The sequence below is a fragment of the Condylura cristata genome, unplaced genomic scaffold, assembly GCF_000260355.1.
Source record: "Condylura cristata isolate star-nosed mole 26May11 unplaced genomic scaffold, ConCri1.0 scaffold00034, whole genome shotgun sequence".
In the NCBI taxonomy this organism is placed as follows: Eukaryota; Metazoa; Chordata; class Mammalia; order Eulipotyphla; family Talpidae; genus Condylura; species Condylura cristata.
Window position 1 is genome coordinate 8,313,108 of NW_004567135.1, and position 11,779 is coordinate 8,324,886.

An 11,779-nucleotide genomic window follows, 5' to 3' on the forward strand; every position below is an offset into this window, starting at 1 on the left:
GACTTCGCCCTTGTCAGCTGCCCCAGAGCCTCCGATTATTTCACGACGCTCCTGCCTGAGTCTGCAGCTGACCGCTAGAGAGGGGCTGCCGGCCTCGCCTTCCTCCTGCTCCCGGGAGCTCACGTTCTGTGCTCTCAGAAACGTTTGTTGCTTCTTGGTCTCCGGCATAGCGTCATAGACCCAAGTGGAGAGGAGATTCTAGACCACGAGCATCAGCCTCCTATTTAGGGGTGTGTTGCACTAGGAAAAGGGGCACAAGGGGCGCGGCAGTGTCCTGGAGGCGGGAACTGTCCTGCGGAAGTCAGTGAATGCAGGGGCATTTCTTTAAACAACCACTGCAAAAAGGTGTCTCTTGATTTATTAAGGTTTGTTGAGTATCTGCTGGGGGGCAGGTCCTGTGTTACTTATGAGAATCAGTGACACAATAGTCATAGTTATTATTCTCAGGTTTCTTTCTTTCTTTAATACCTATTTATCATACAGAACTGGGTACAGGCCAGAGGAGCGGGGTGAGGGGGGTGGGAGAGGATTCACCAGAGACAGACTGGGAAGAAGAACGGGCAGGTTGACGAAGCACACCGCTGAGGGGAGCAGCGGGTGGGTCAGGAGAGGTCTGCTGCACCCTGTGGGTCAGCTCCAGGGCCGGGGATCGAACTCGCGCTGCAGTGGCTGCGGACAGCTTCATGGTGCTGTGCTTTAACCCGTTGTGCCACCAGGGAGGGCCCTCTCGGGTTTTTTTTTTTTAAGACATCTTTATTATATAATTCACATACCATCCAGTTCACTCAAAGTGTAAAATTCACCGGCCTGGGGTGTATTCCGAAGTTGTGAAACCATTGCCGTAGCTGTGGAGCACCTCCAGCGGTCCCCAGAGCAGCCCTGTGGCCCTGGACTAACTCTTTTCTCCCCGCCCCTCCCCATGGCTCAGCGGCCACTGCTCCGCTGCCCACGGTAGAGTGTTGCTGTCCTGGGCAGTTCACATAAGTGGAGTCACCCAGCTGTCACCTCTTGACGGGTGTCTTTCATGGAGCGTGATGATTCAGAGTTCATCCGGGTGTAGCTGTGTCAGACCTGATTCCTCTTAGCAGGCCACATCCACTCTGTTCTATGGTGGTAGTGTGTTTTCTCTGTTCATCTGCTGAGGCACACTTGGCTTGGTTCCACTCTCGGCTGTTGTAAATAAAGTTGCTGTAAGCATCAGTGCACACGACTGTGTGGCCATATCTTTCACTGCTCGGGTACAGTTGCTCATTGTTTGAAGGCGTTTCATTTGGTGACAGGCCACACGGATGGTAGCGACGGCCCTGCCGTCTGGACGGAGCGCGCAATGGGCCACACCTCCAAGGCATTGTTGCACGCTGACATTTTTTGCTCAGCCGTGCAGGTACCGGTGGCAAGTTTTTCGGGATGTGTCCCCATTGTCAGCTGACACATGGCTGTGTCTGCACACCTGGAGTGAAATTGCTGGGTCTCGTTTCCAGCTGTTTTCCAGAGTAAAGAGACTGTGCTGTTTACACTCCCACAGAAGGGGTCCCTGCCTCACAGCACTGGGTACTGCCTGTCTTTCCCCGAGCCATGCCAGCGGATGGGAAATGGTTTTGCTTTCCATTCCCCTGGTCGTTAATAACGTTGATCATCCCTTCGTGGATCATTGCACACTGTATATCTTACTTAGAGAAATTGCTCTTCAAACCCTTTGCCAAAAATAATTCAATGGCTTTTTATTATTGGGTTGGAAGTGTTCTTTATGTATTCTGGATACAGATTCCTTATCAATATGTGATTTGTGAATATTTTACCCCATTCTGTGGGCTACCCTTTCATTGTCTTGGTAGTATCCTTTATGCTCGGGAGGATAAAAATTTAAAATTTTGTTAAGACAAATTTTCCATTAGTTCTTAATGCAAACACAGATTTATGTGGCAGTTATCTCTGGGATGTGTTTCTGCTCTATTATCAGATCTCCAGAGTGGATTGACCAATAACCGGTGTAACCTTTCATGCTCAGAACTTCTGTTAGTGACTTTGTACTAGCTTTTAGAAACATAAGATCCTGTGAAAGCAGAAACGAAGGCACCTGGGCTCTCGATAGCTACGTACTCACCATACTGCTGCTAAGAAACAGCCAGAAGCATGTGACCAGTGAGCCCTGTGCTTGGGGGCCAGGCTCTGGGCAGACTCGGAGGTTGGGCTCAAGTCTGTCACGTCATGTTAAATACCAGCCAGGAAAAGGGAGCAGTGCCCTTTCCCCTTTTAATCTTAACTCCCTTGTGTTATCTCATGAGATTTTTGTTTCCTTTCAGTAGAAAGGGTGGAATTTAATAACAGGAGGTGTATCCAGGGTATGTAAGTAAGTTGTAAGAACAAAAAAGTTAACTTGTCCCCTACCTTACTTCCTACAAAATACTTTAGTTGTAAATCTTTTCCTTCTACTTGTTCAGACCAGACAAAGTGAGATGTTTTACTGAGCTGACGCTCTTCTGTGGGCTCTCTTCCTGCAGGCTCTGTGAACCACCTCACCCCTCTGCAGCAGTCGGTGCTGCTTCGTGCCGGTGAGGGGCCAGGCTCGGAGGTGCATAGCAGGCCGCTTCTTGGCACGATCACATGACCCAGGCTGGTGGAAATTCTGGGTTCTCTTCTGGGGGACACACTTGGGCTTACGTGCAGGTGTGACTGCAGAGCCTCATTTGTTTTCTATCCATTTAGCTCTTTATAAGGAATTTCCATGTCTGACTTGGGATGAGTGAATATATTGAGTTGTTTTCTTTGCTGGTTATCTGAGCAAATGGGTATAAATTACGTAGTGGGGGTGGGGCTGGAACTTAGGAACAAACCTAAAGGGAGAGGAAGCCTGGGTGAGGAAAGGGGCACCGAGAAGTCTTGTCTTTCCAAGCGACAGGAAGCTGTGGGAATCTGTAAGACGGGAAGTAAGTCAAGGCAGAGGGAAGACAATGCCCCCAGGCTTGTCGGTTGTGCCCACGTGGCATCAGAATGCTTGATGACTTCTTGGCAAGTGGCATTTTGAAGTGAAGTGCGGTTCCATGCGTCTCCTTGAATGGAGCTGCTGTGACGAGTAGATGGAGGTGAATGGGGGGACCCCTTGGGCTCCTCCATAACAGTCACCTGACAGGCTTTGCGCTCACCAGGTGGCTGAGGTGCCCAGGTCTGTCAGAGAAGTCACTCTTGGAATGTCTCTGAAAGCGGCGACTCTGCCTGCATTGTCCTCCCAGGGAACAGATGTTCGTGCTTTTAAGGCAGCAGCGCGCGACGTGCGTCCGTGCAGGGCCCAGATCAGCGGCACAGTTCTGTCTTCTCTCGCTTGGAACTCTGTGACCCTGAGTGCATGCTCCATTGCAGGCTCTTCATCGCTAAGATGTGAATGCGAATACCTAGTCCAGGAGGTCCTTGTGAGGCTTAAAGTGAAATCTTGTGCAAAGTCAAAAGCAGATGGAATAGGGTGCACCACATGCAAAGCCACAGGAATTGTTTGCTCCAGTTATTCTTGTTCTTTCTATAAAACCAGACTCAGCTGTTGTAAAAGAAGTGGGTGATCGGGGTCCGGAGTGGTATTTTTTGGTAAAACATGAAGTGTGAAAAGAAATAACAGTGCAGGGCTCTCCGTGCTGGCGCAACAGGTTAAAGCACAGCACTATGAAGCTAGCTGAGGCCACTTCAGTGCGAGTTCAATCCCCACCTGGGGAGCTGACCCACACGACTAACAGGCCTCCCCTGACCCGCCCGCTGCTCCCCTCGGCAGTGCACTTTGTCAGTCTGCCTGTTCAGCTCCCCACTCTGTCTCTGGCGAATCCTCTCACTGCCCCTGCTCTTCTGGCCTGTACCTCAGTTCTGTATGAATAAAATAAATAAATCTTTTTTAAAATAATAGTTTATTTTTATAGCATTTTGTGCATTTTTCCATCTCAGTTGCAATCCCCGTGGGCTTCCCATCACCAAATCACCCTGTGCCATCACAAAGTCCAGTGCATTTCCCTCCCCCCACTGCCCACTGTTTTTGATCCCAAGGGGGGGACCCCTTGGGCTCCTCCATTCCCCACCCCATAAATTGTCTTCTGGTGTATAACTGTTCATTATTATTATTATTAAAATAAATAAATCTTAAAAAAAGCCTGTTGCATCTGAAAAAATGTTTAACATCACTCGTAATAAGGGAGATGCAAATTAAAACCACAATGAGATACCACCTCACCCCAGTGAGAATGGCACATCTTCAAACAACTAGCAACAACAAATGTTGGCGAGGATGTGGAGAAAAAGGAACTCTCTGGCATTGCTGGTGGGAATGCAAACTAGTACAACCACTATGGAAAACTGTTTGGAGGTTCCTCAAACTGCTAAACATGGAGCTTCCCTACGACCCAGCAATCCCACTCCTAGGTATCTACCCAAAAGACACAAAAACACTGATTGAAAAAGATACTTGTACCCCCATGTTTATTGCTGCTTTATTTACAATTGGAAAAACATGGAAGCAGCCCAAATGTCCAAAAGTAGATGACTGGATTAGAAAGATGTGGTACATATATACAATGGAATATTACTCAGCAACCAAAAAAGAGAAACACATGTCTTTTGCAGCAACTTGGATGGAGCTGGAAAAGATCATGCTTAGTGAGATAAGCCAGAAAGAGAAAGAAAAATACTGGATGGTGTCACTCATAGCAGGAGTATAATGGACCAGGCGAGAAAATAACAAAAATAATGAACAGCCATATACCAGAGACATTTTGTGGGGGTGGAGTGGGGAATGGGATCAAAAATGGGGGGGGGGGAAGGGAGGGAAATGCACGGGACTATGGTGGTGGCACAGGGGTGATTTGGTGATGGGAAACCCGCGGGGATTACAATCGAGATGGAAAAAAAAATGTGCAAAATGATGTAAAAATAAACTTTGTAATAAAAAAAATAATAAAAAAAATTAAAAAAAAAAGCCTGTTGGCACAATAAAATATTTTTAAAAAGAAAGAACTAGTGTAGCAGTGCACCCTCCAAGACCCCCAGGGAGACCCCCAGGGAATGCTGCAACTGTGAATAGCGAACCCCACATATCCTGTGATTTTTTTTCCCCCTAGAAATAGGTACCTATGATAAAATGACATTTCAAAATGAGACATAGCAGGATCTTAACAATACCTAGTAGTAAGAAGAAACTATTACAGTAAATTGGAATAAAACTTTTGTGACAATGGTCTGTCTCTCTTCCCTTCAAAATATCTTATGTTACCTGGTTTTGGGGGCAGTGTTTAACCTCAGGTACCTGGAACCCAGAAAGGTGAGGCCACCGATAAGCCGGAGCTACAGGTCGTGAGTCAGCAGGTGGGGAGCTGAGCTGGGGGGAGGTGGGGGCACCCAGAGCTATTCTAAGGCCTGGCTGTGAGCTGGGCCCTAGCGACTTGCCTCCTTCCTTGTCTGCCTTTGCCATGGGAGCCGGAGCAATAGGAAAGTTCTCTTTGCCCTGAACCGAAAAATTAGCTACTGCCGTAAGATAAGCCTTGAGGAAGGTAAGATGGCTGGACATAAACCTTTTTTGGGTAAGTCTTTGTGTTGTGATGACTGAGCTCAGGGGTCTTGCCTTTGAGCAGGGACCTGATCACCTGTTAAGCCAGCTAGGCTCCTGCAGGTCCTGCTTCCACTGGCCGATCCCCACAACTGGAACCACCGCCTCAGTATCCCCACGCGGGCTGCTCGGGATGGCTGCAGGTCTGGATGACCCTGCCTGTGTCCAGCCACTCTGGGGGAGGAACGTGTTCTCACTCCGTATTCTGCGGACTCAAGCGCCTGTCTCCTCGCACCCCTCCCGGCCTTGCTTTCCCACAGGTGAGCGTAGGCAAGGTTATGAGAAGCCAGGTAGCAGGGAACCTCTCCTTCACACGCACACTTCATTTCTCCGTGTCCAGGGAACGTAACCCACTGACCAGTTATTACCAGAAACCCATCTTAAGCTTGGTGGGGTCCGACCAAGCGCTTCCGGAAAGATCTAGGGCCTGCAGGGCAAGGCTGCGGGCTGCGGGCAGCCTGAGCGAGCGCGTAGCACAGACATAGGCCTGCCGTGGCAGCCCGCGCCGCTGGGCAGCAGCTAGGTGCGGGCCCGGCTGTTGGGTGGGAGCGCCAGTGCCGAGCAGAGCCGAGCCAGTGGGTTGCTTTGGGTCTGACGGTGCCAAAGTCTACATAGGCTGCGGGGTCAGGTTACAGTTGCTGTGGGAACTGTGACCTTTGTGTTTCCTGGCTCATGCATGGAATTTCAGTTGCATAATACTACAACAATTTGGATTTTTTCCCCTTTCGCCTGCCTTCTTGGCATTTAATTTTTTTATCCCAGTGAATGAGCTCCATGGCTGTCTGCTTCTTCTGTTCTCGGGGCAGACAGGCCCACTCATCTCCCTTCTGCCGAGAGTGTGCCAGGGGGGACACCGGCCCAGGACCCTGGCCCCTGCGAATCTTTCTCTGGGCTCCAGGTACGGCCGGGGCGAGCCGCTGGGCTGGGCAGCTGTGTGTTTTAGGGTGGGCCCACTGTCCGGTGGGCTCAGAGGCTTAGCTCTCCATGGGCACTTCTGTGTACATACCTGGAGCGTCCTTCCGATGCAGCTAAGCGAACTTCTCTCTCCCTTCGGCTTGGGCCCCACCGAAGGGATCTTGGCTCACTAGGCCGCCGAGCGCCCCCCCTTCCTGTGAACATACACGACATTGAGTCGGATGTTGCCACAGATACTTTCTTGTCTCGACAACTTCGGTCATTTGGGGTGGCGTGAGCACTGTGTGGTGGGTAGTCTGGTTTCCTTTTTCCACAAACCGGACAGTAAGATTCTTGAAGGCCAAGATTTTATGTTGCCGCATCGCCTCGTCGCCTGTGACATGATCATGGTGTCCGTTTGACTTGTCGGCTTGTGCTCAGTGTCCTGCCATGAGGAAGGCGGTGGCTAGGGCGGTGCAGGACACAGAGCAAAACAGGATCCTTACACCCAGATGCCTCAGTCTGGCCTTGCGCGGGGTGGCCTGGCCTGCCAGGAGTCTTTTCTCAGCTAGTGAACTCTGAACCCACTGGCCTGGGTTCAGGAAGACCCGAGTTTGCTCCCCGCTGACCGGCTGAGCCCCCAGAGCAGGCTCCTGAGAACCACTCCTGTGGCTTAGGCCAGACCAGCTCCATCGCCGAGGCCCTTCCTGACCCCTGCACCAAGAAGGCCCCTCGTGTTACTTAGTCTTGATTTTGGCTGTTCCTCCCCCCTGCCCCCACAAACCTTTTCACAGTATATAAGTGTGAACTTACCTGCTGTTTATACATAGACATTGTTATACCAGCTGCTGTTTCCATTTCTGGGGACACAGGAGCCCCAACACGATGCCTGGTTTGTAGTTGATGCAGAGTAAATACGAAGTGATGTCTGGTCTTGTAGACGTGTGTGTATTTCTCTATTACACAGAAATAAAACGACTAGCAGTTTATCTAGTATGCTATGCTGCTTTGAGGGTTTGCAAGAGACAGGCCTTAGAGAACTACTAATGTACCATTCTTGAGATTAAAAAAACTTCTTTGATCTGGGCAAGACATGTGCCTTTTCTTTTTCTCCTCCTTTCTTCCCCCCATCTCCCCTCCTTTTCATTGGTCTTGGAAATGATTTACAGCAACTTGAGCTCCTGATCTGGACTCTGCTGTGAGGAGGTTGAGGTAGGACATTTATTCCACCCTGTGGAATTCTGGCCACTAATTTTGGGACCTTTGGGATACTCTCCTTTTGTTAAACTCTAAAAATCAGTTTTGAGAAGCAGCCTGTGCCGCCAGCCAGAACAGCCAGAAAAAGCAGAACTTCTTGTCTCGTTTCTTCGCCGACTCCCCCTGGGCAAACTGGCCTGGGTCTGTGCTTTTCCTAATCTTTTAAAGCAGACTTAATATCTCAGCGTCTCTGTGCGGGATACTGTCTATCACTTGCCGGGTATGATGTTTCAATAAAGAACCCAAAGGGCCTAGTGAAGTCATGTCTCCAAAACACTTTGAGCTTTTGTCAGGGAAGAAAGAGGTGCTCTGTAAACGCCGAGTGTAATTATTAATCATACTTTCCTTCGATCCACTTCCCTGCCCGGGTTCGCCTCTGACTCGCTCAGCTGCCAGCATGAACACAGAAAGTAACTGAAGCAGATGCCCCCACCCCTCCTGGCACAGGGGCCCGGGCTGTGAGCAGTGTGACGCTGGGGACCGTCCCCCGGGCGAGCAGGCTGGGCCCTGGTGCGAGCGACCGCAGCTCCTTGGGATTCTCAGGCCCCTGCCCACCTCCCGCAGGCCTTTCGGGCTGCCATAACACCCGCTTTTCTCAGCCTGGCAAAAAGTGGGGGCAGGTCCTCCTTCGTTGGCCAGGCTGGTGTTTCTGGGAGTAGACGGCCCTTTCTAAATCGTTCAGTCCTTCCTAGAGCGCGCAGTTAGCCAGCCAGGAGCCCACACTTTGAGGGTCTCTTCCTCCACCCTGGGCCCACTGGCTGGGGCGCTCTTTGGAGTCAGATAAGCTGCCTCTGGGGTCAGAACCAGGTGTACAGTGGGAGGAGGATGGTCTCCCACACTTGGTTTTAAGCTTTAGTTTTCTTTAAAAGCAGCAATTTGCAACAGTCATAGTGCACCTTTAAAAAAATCCCAAACTAGGCCCTCCCTGGTGGCGCAGCGGGTTAAAGCACAGCACTGAGAAGCTTAAGCCACTTCTGCATGAGTTCGATTCCCGCCTGTCCCGGAGGTGACCACATGGCGCGGCAGACCTCTCCTGAGCCTCCCGCTGCTCCCCTCAGCAGTGTGCTTTGTACCTGTTCTTCTCCCCACTCTGTCCTCTCACTACCACCACCACCCCCCCCGCACCTCTGGCCTATACCCCAGTTCTGTATGCATAAACAAACAAATCTTCAAAAAAAGAGCCCTGTTGGTACATCGGGTAGGTCTCTGTTTACCAGTGGAGACTGGAGAAGCCTGCGCTGGTCATGACCTACTGGTGGGTCCCAGATGCAGGTCACAGTCTGGGGAGCTCCATAGTAGCCTGTGATCTTCCCACCGCCTCCCCTGGCATCTCTGCTAGTCATCTCTCTTTTAAAAATGAGTGCATACGTATTTTTGTAATTGTGGGGGTACATTTTTCACCCCTTCATATGTTCACCTGCTTCACTCACCCCCCCTTCTCCTCTCCCCCTTCCCTCTGGTAACCAGCATATTGTTCTTAGAGTTGGAGACTGACTTTGGCTGTGCTTTGCCGGTTGGTGTTCTTTGGTTATTTGTATTCCACAAATAAGGGACATCATCTGGTATCAGTCTTTCACTTTCTGACTTGTTCCACTTAGCATAATCATCTCTAGATCCATTTATTTTGTCCCAAAAGGCACCATCTCCTCTACTCCTGTAGCTCTCTACAGACTCCTTGGAGGAGCTGTGCACCTTCAGCTGCACGATCTGAGCTGTGTGTAGGGCCACCTGCCTTTCTCCCCAGGGCTCCCACAAAGTTAGGTTCCAGCCCTTTGTTTTGCTGCTCTTTCTTTGCTCCCGTGAATTCCCTCATGTCCCTCCCTTTCCTTTCTCGCTGACCACTGCTGTCTTTCCCATCCTCAGGCTCTCAACCCCATCTATTCTTCTGCAAAAGAAGAAAGAAAAGCCAGCTTGGCTGATACTGTGGACCTGTTTTCACAAGCATTGCCTTTTGTGATGATAGTTAAATGTTACTTGTACTACAGTTTAGCTACATATTTGTAGACTTTAATGTGCTCAAAGTGTGTGAATTCTCCTGAACAGTAGGTGTATGCTGATCTGTGTGCCGAGGTCAGTGAGAGAGAGAGAGACAGACAGACGGACAGACAGACCGAGTGTATGTACTGCCCGGCACCCAGTCTTGGGAATCCACAGAGAAGAGTCATCGCTTCACACCTTGACGGTTCGTGGCATCCCCAGTGTGTATTCTGCCGTCTTTCCGGCACTGTGGTGGATACTGTCCTGACTAACAAAACACAGGCCGTCGTCAACAGTGTTGTCCACTTCATTGAAGCTTTTGATCATTAAGCATTTTCGCGAATCAATAGTTTGTAAGGAATAGCCTGTATCACATAACAGTCAAAAACTCATCGATGGTCAAAGGGCTCCCCATGCCAACAGAAGCCTGGGCGCCGGCTCGCCCTCCTTTGGCACGAGGCACTGCGTTTGTGTTCTTGGCTGTCCCGAGCGCCGCCTCAGAGCCTTGCGAGTGGGGGGCTTTGTCGGACGAGCTCTGGGGTGCAGAATTTAGTCCTGAGGGCCTGTTGTCCTGCTCTGTACTGCTCTGATACTTTACTTTCTTAAACACTCTTTATGCTTCGCTTCCTGTTTTCCACAGGTGATCCCTAGCCTTGGGCAACTCATTCCCCACTACAGTGTGCTACAGCTCCCGGCTGAACCTCAACTTCCGGTCAGCAGCATTAGCTAGACGGTGGCAGGAACGGAATCATGCTTTATTTATCGAGCATTTTTACTCTTGCTTTTGCTTCTTCGAAACGCCGGGTAGGTAGGCACTGCTTCCTTCCGCTTCACAGGCGAGTTAAGTGGGCCCTGGACCAAGTCAGGGGTCTGTCTTGGTCGGCTCCCAAGCCTGTGCTCAGAGGCCTTCTCTGTGTCTGCACCTCGTAAGGAACTTCCCATTGGGGAGACGCACCAATGGCAAACGGTGCGTAGGGTGAATCGGTACTATCTGTACATATAAATGTGCATGTGCGTACAGGTGTACGCCCACACACATGCACGTGTAAACGCATAGGTGCGCAGAGGTGCAGGAGCTCAGGAAGGAGGAGTAGAGGTGAGGAGCGCCTACTTCAGACCCCCGCTGAAGACTGAAACGTGGTAGCAGAGGAGAGAGGACTCAGGAGCACGAGACAGCGTGAGGCAGGCCCAGTAAGCTGTGCATGCCTGCGGCACGCGGGTCAGGCTGGCCGGCTCAAGGGGAAGGGGCCCTGGCCAGAGGGACTTGGCATCACAGTGACACCACACTGGGCTACCCAGTAAGTCCGCTTCGTTTTGGGGGCACGCCAGGGTCGGGTTCAGTTTGAATGCCATGCGTCTGGCGGTGGAAGGCGGGTTCTCACGGTGGCAGGAGTGCCCTCCGCCCTCGGCCCTGCGGCCTGGCCCTCGTTTCCTCATCCTCCCTCCCAGCGCCCTGGAGACCGTGTCGCCTGCTCTGGCCCAGGAACATGTCTGCACGGAGCCCCATGCTGGCCTGTCCAGCCACCCTGGAGTGTGACGTGCCGGCGGCAGCAGTGGCTTCTGGCCCTGCAGTTGCCTGGCTGCACGGGCTCCCTCATCTTTCTTCACCGCCGCCCCCCCGCCCCCCATGTCATTTACAGATCACTGTGGCTGTTTGGGCTGTTAGGATTAAGGTGGTAACAGGTGTAAGCACAGAGGCTGTTTGCTCTAGCAGTTTGGGCTCCGAGAGGTCAGGTGCCAGCTAGAGCCCTCTCGGTGTGACTCGGGCAAGTTCCTCAACCTCTCTGTGTCTCCTGATCTACAAAATCTGGCTGATAATTCTACTTAACCTTCCGGTGTGGCTGGTGGGGGGTGGAGAGGCAGCCCTAAAACAATCATTATAATCAGTTGCTCGTAGCTGCGGCTCGCAGTGGCTCATCACCGCAGCCCCTTACGTGGGGTGGCTTCTGGCCACCTCAGATCTTTGAGAGCCTCCAGGGAGTAATGAAATCCTTTACAAAACCAGGGACTGTTTTCTGACATAGAAGGACTCTTACCATCCCAGTTTTTCTAAAGCATAGACATATTTTCCCTTTT

General features: G+C 51.1%; 1 protein-coding gene across 4 annotated transcripts in view; it reads left to right on the top strand.

Annotated features, from left to right (window-relative positions):
• MICAL3 (microtubule associated monooxygenase, calponin and LIM domain containing 3) overlaps positions 1-11,779 on the top strand; it is a 167,592-nt gene that overhangs the window by 28,453 nt on the left and 127,360 nt on the right. The window contains exon 1 of one of the 4 annotated variants that reach the window (XM_012732408.1): positions 10,475-10,507. The exons of the other annotated variants lie outside the window; for them this stretch is intronic. The gene's annotated coding sequence lies outside the window, so the exon portion shown is untranslated. Of the gene's footprint in view, positions 1-10,474; positions 10,508-11,779 lie in introns of those variants that run through there. 4 annotated transcript variants of the gene reach the window in all.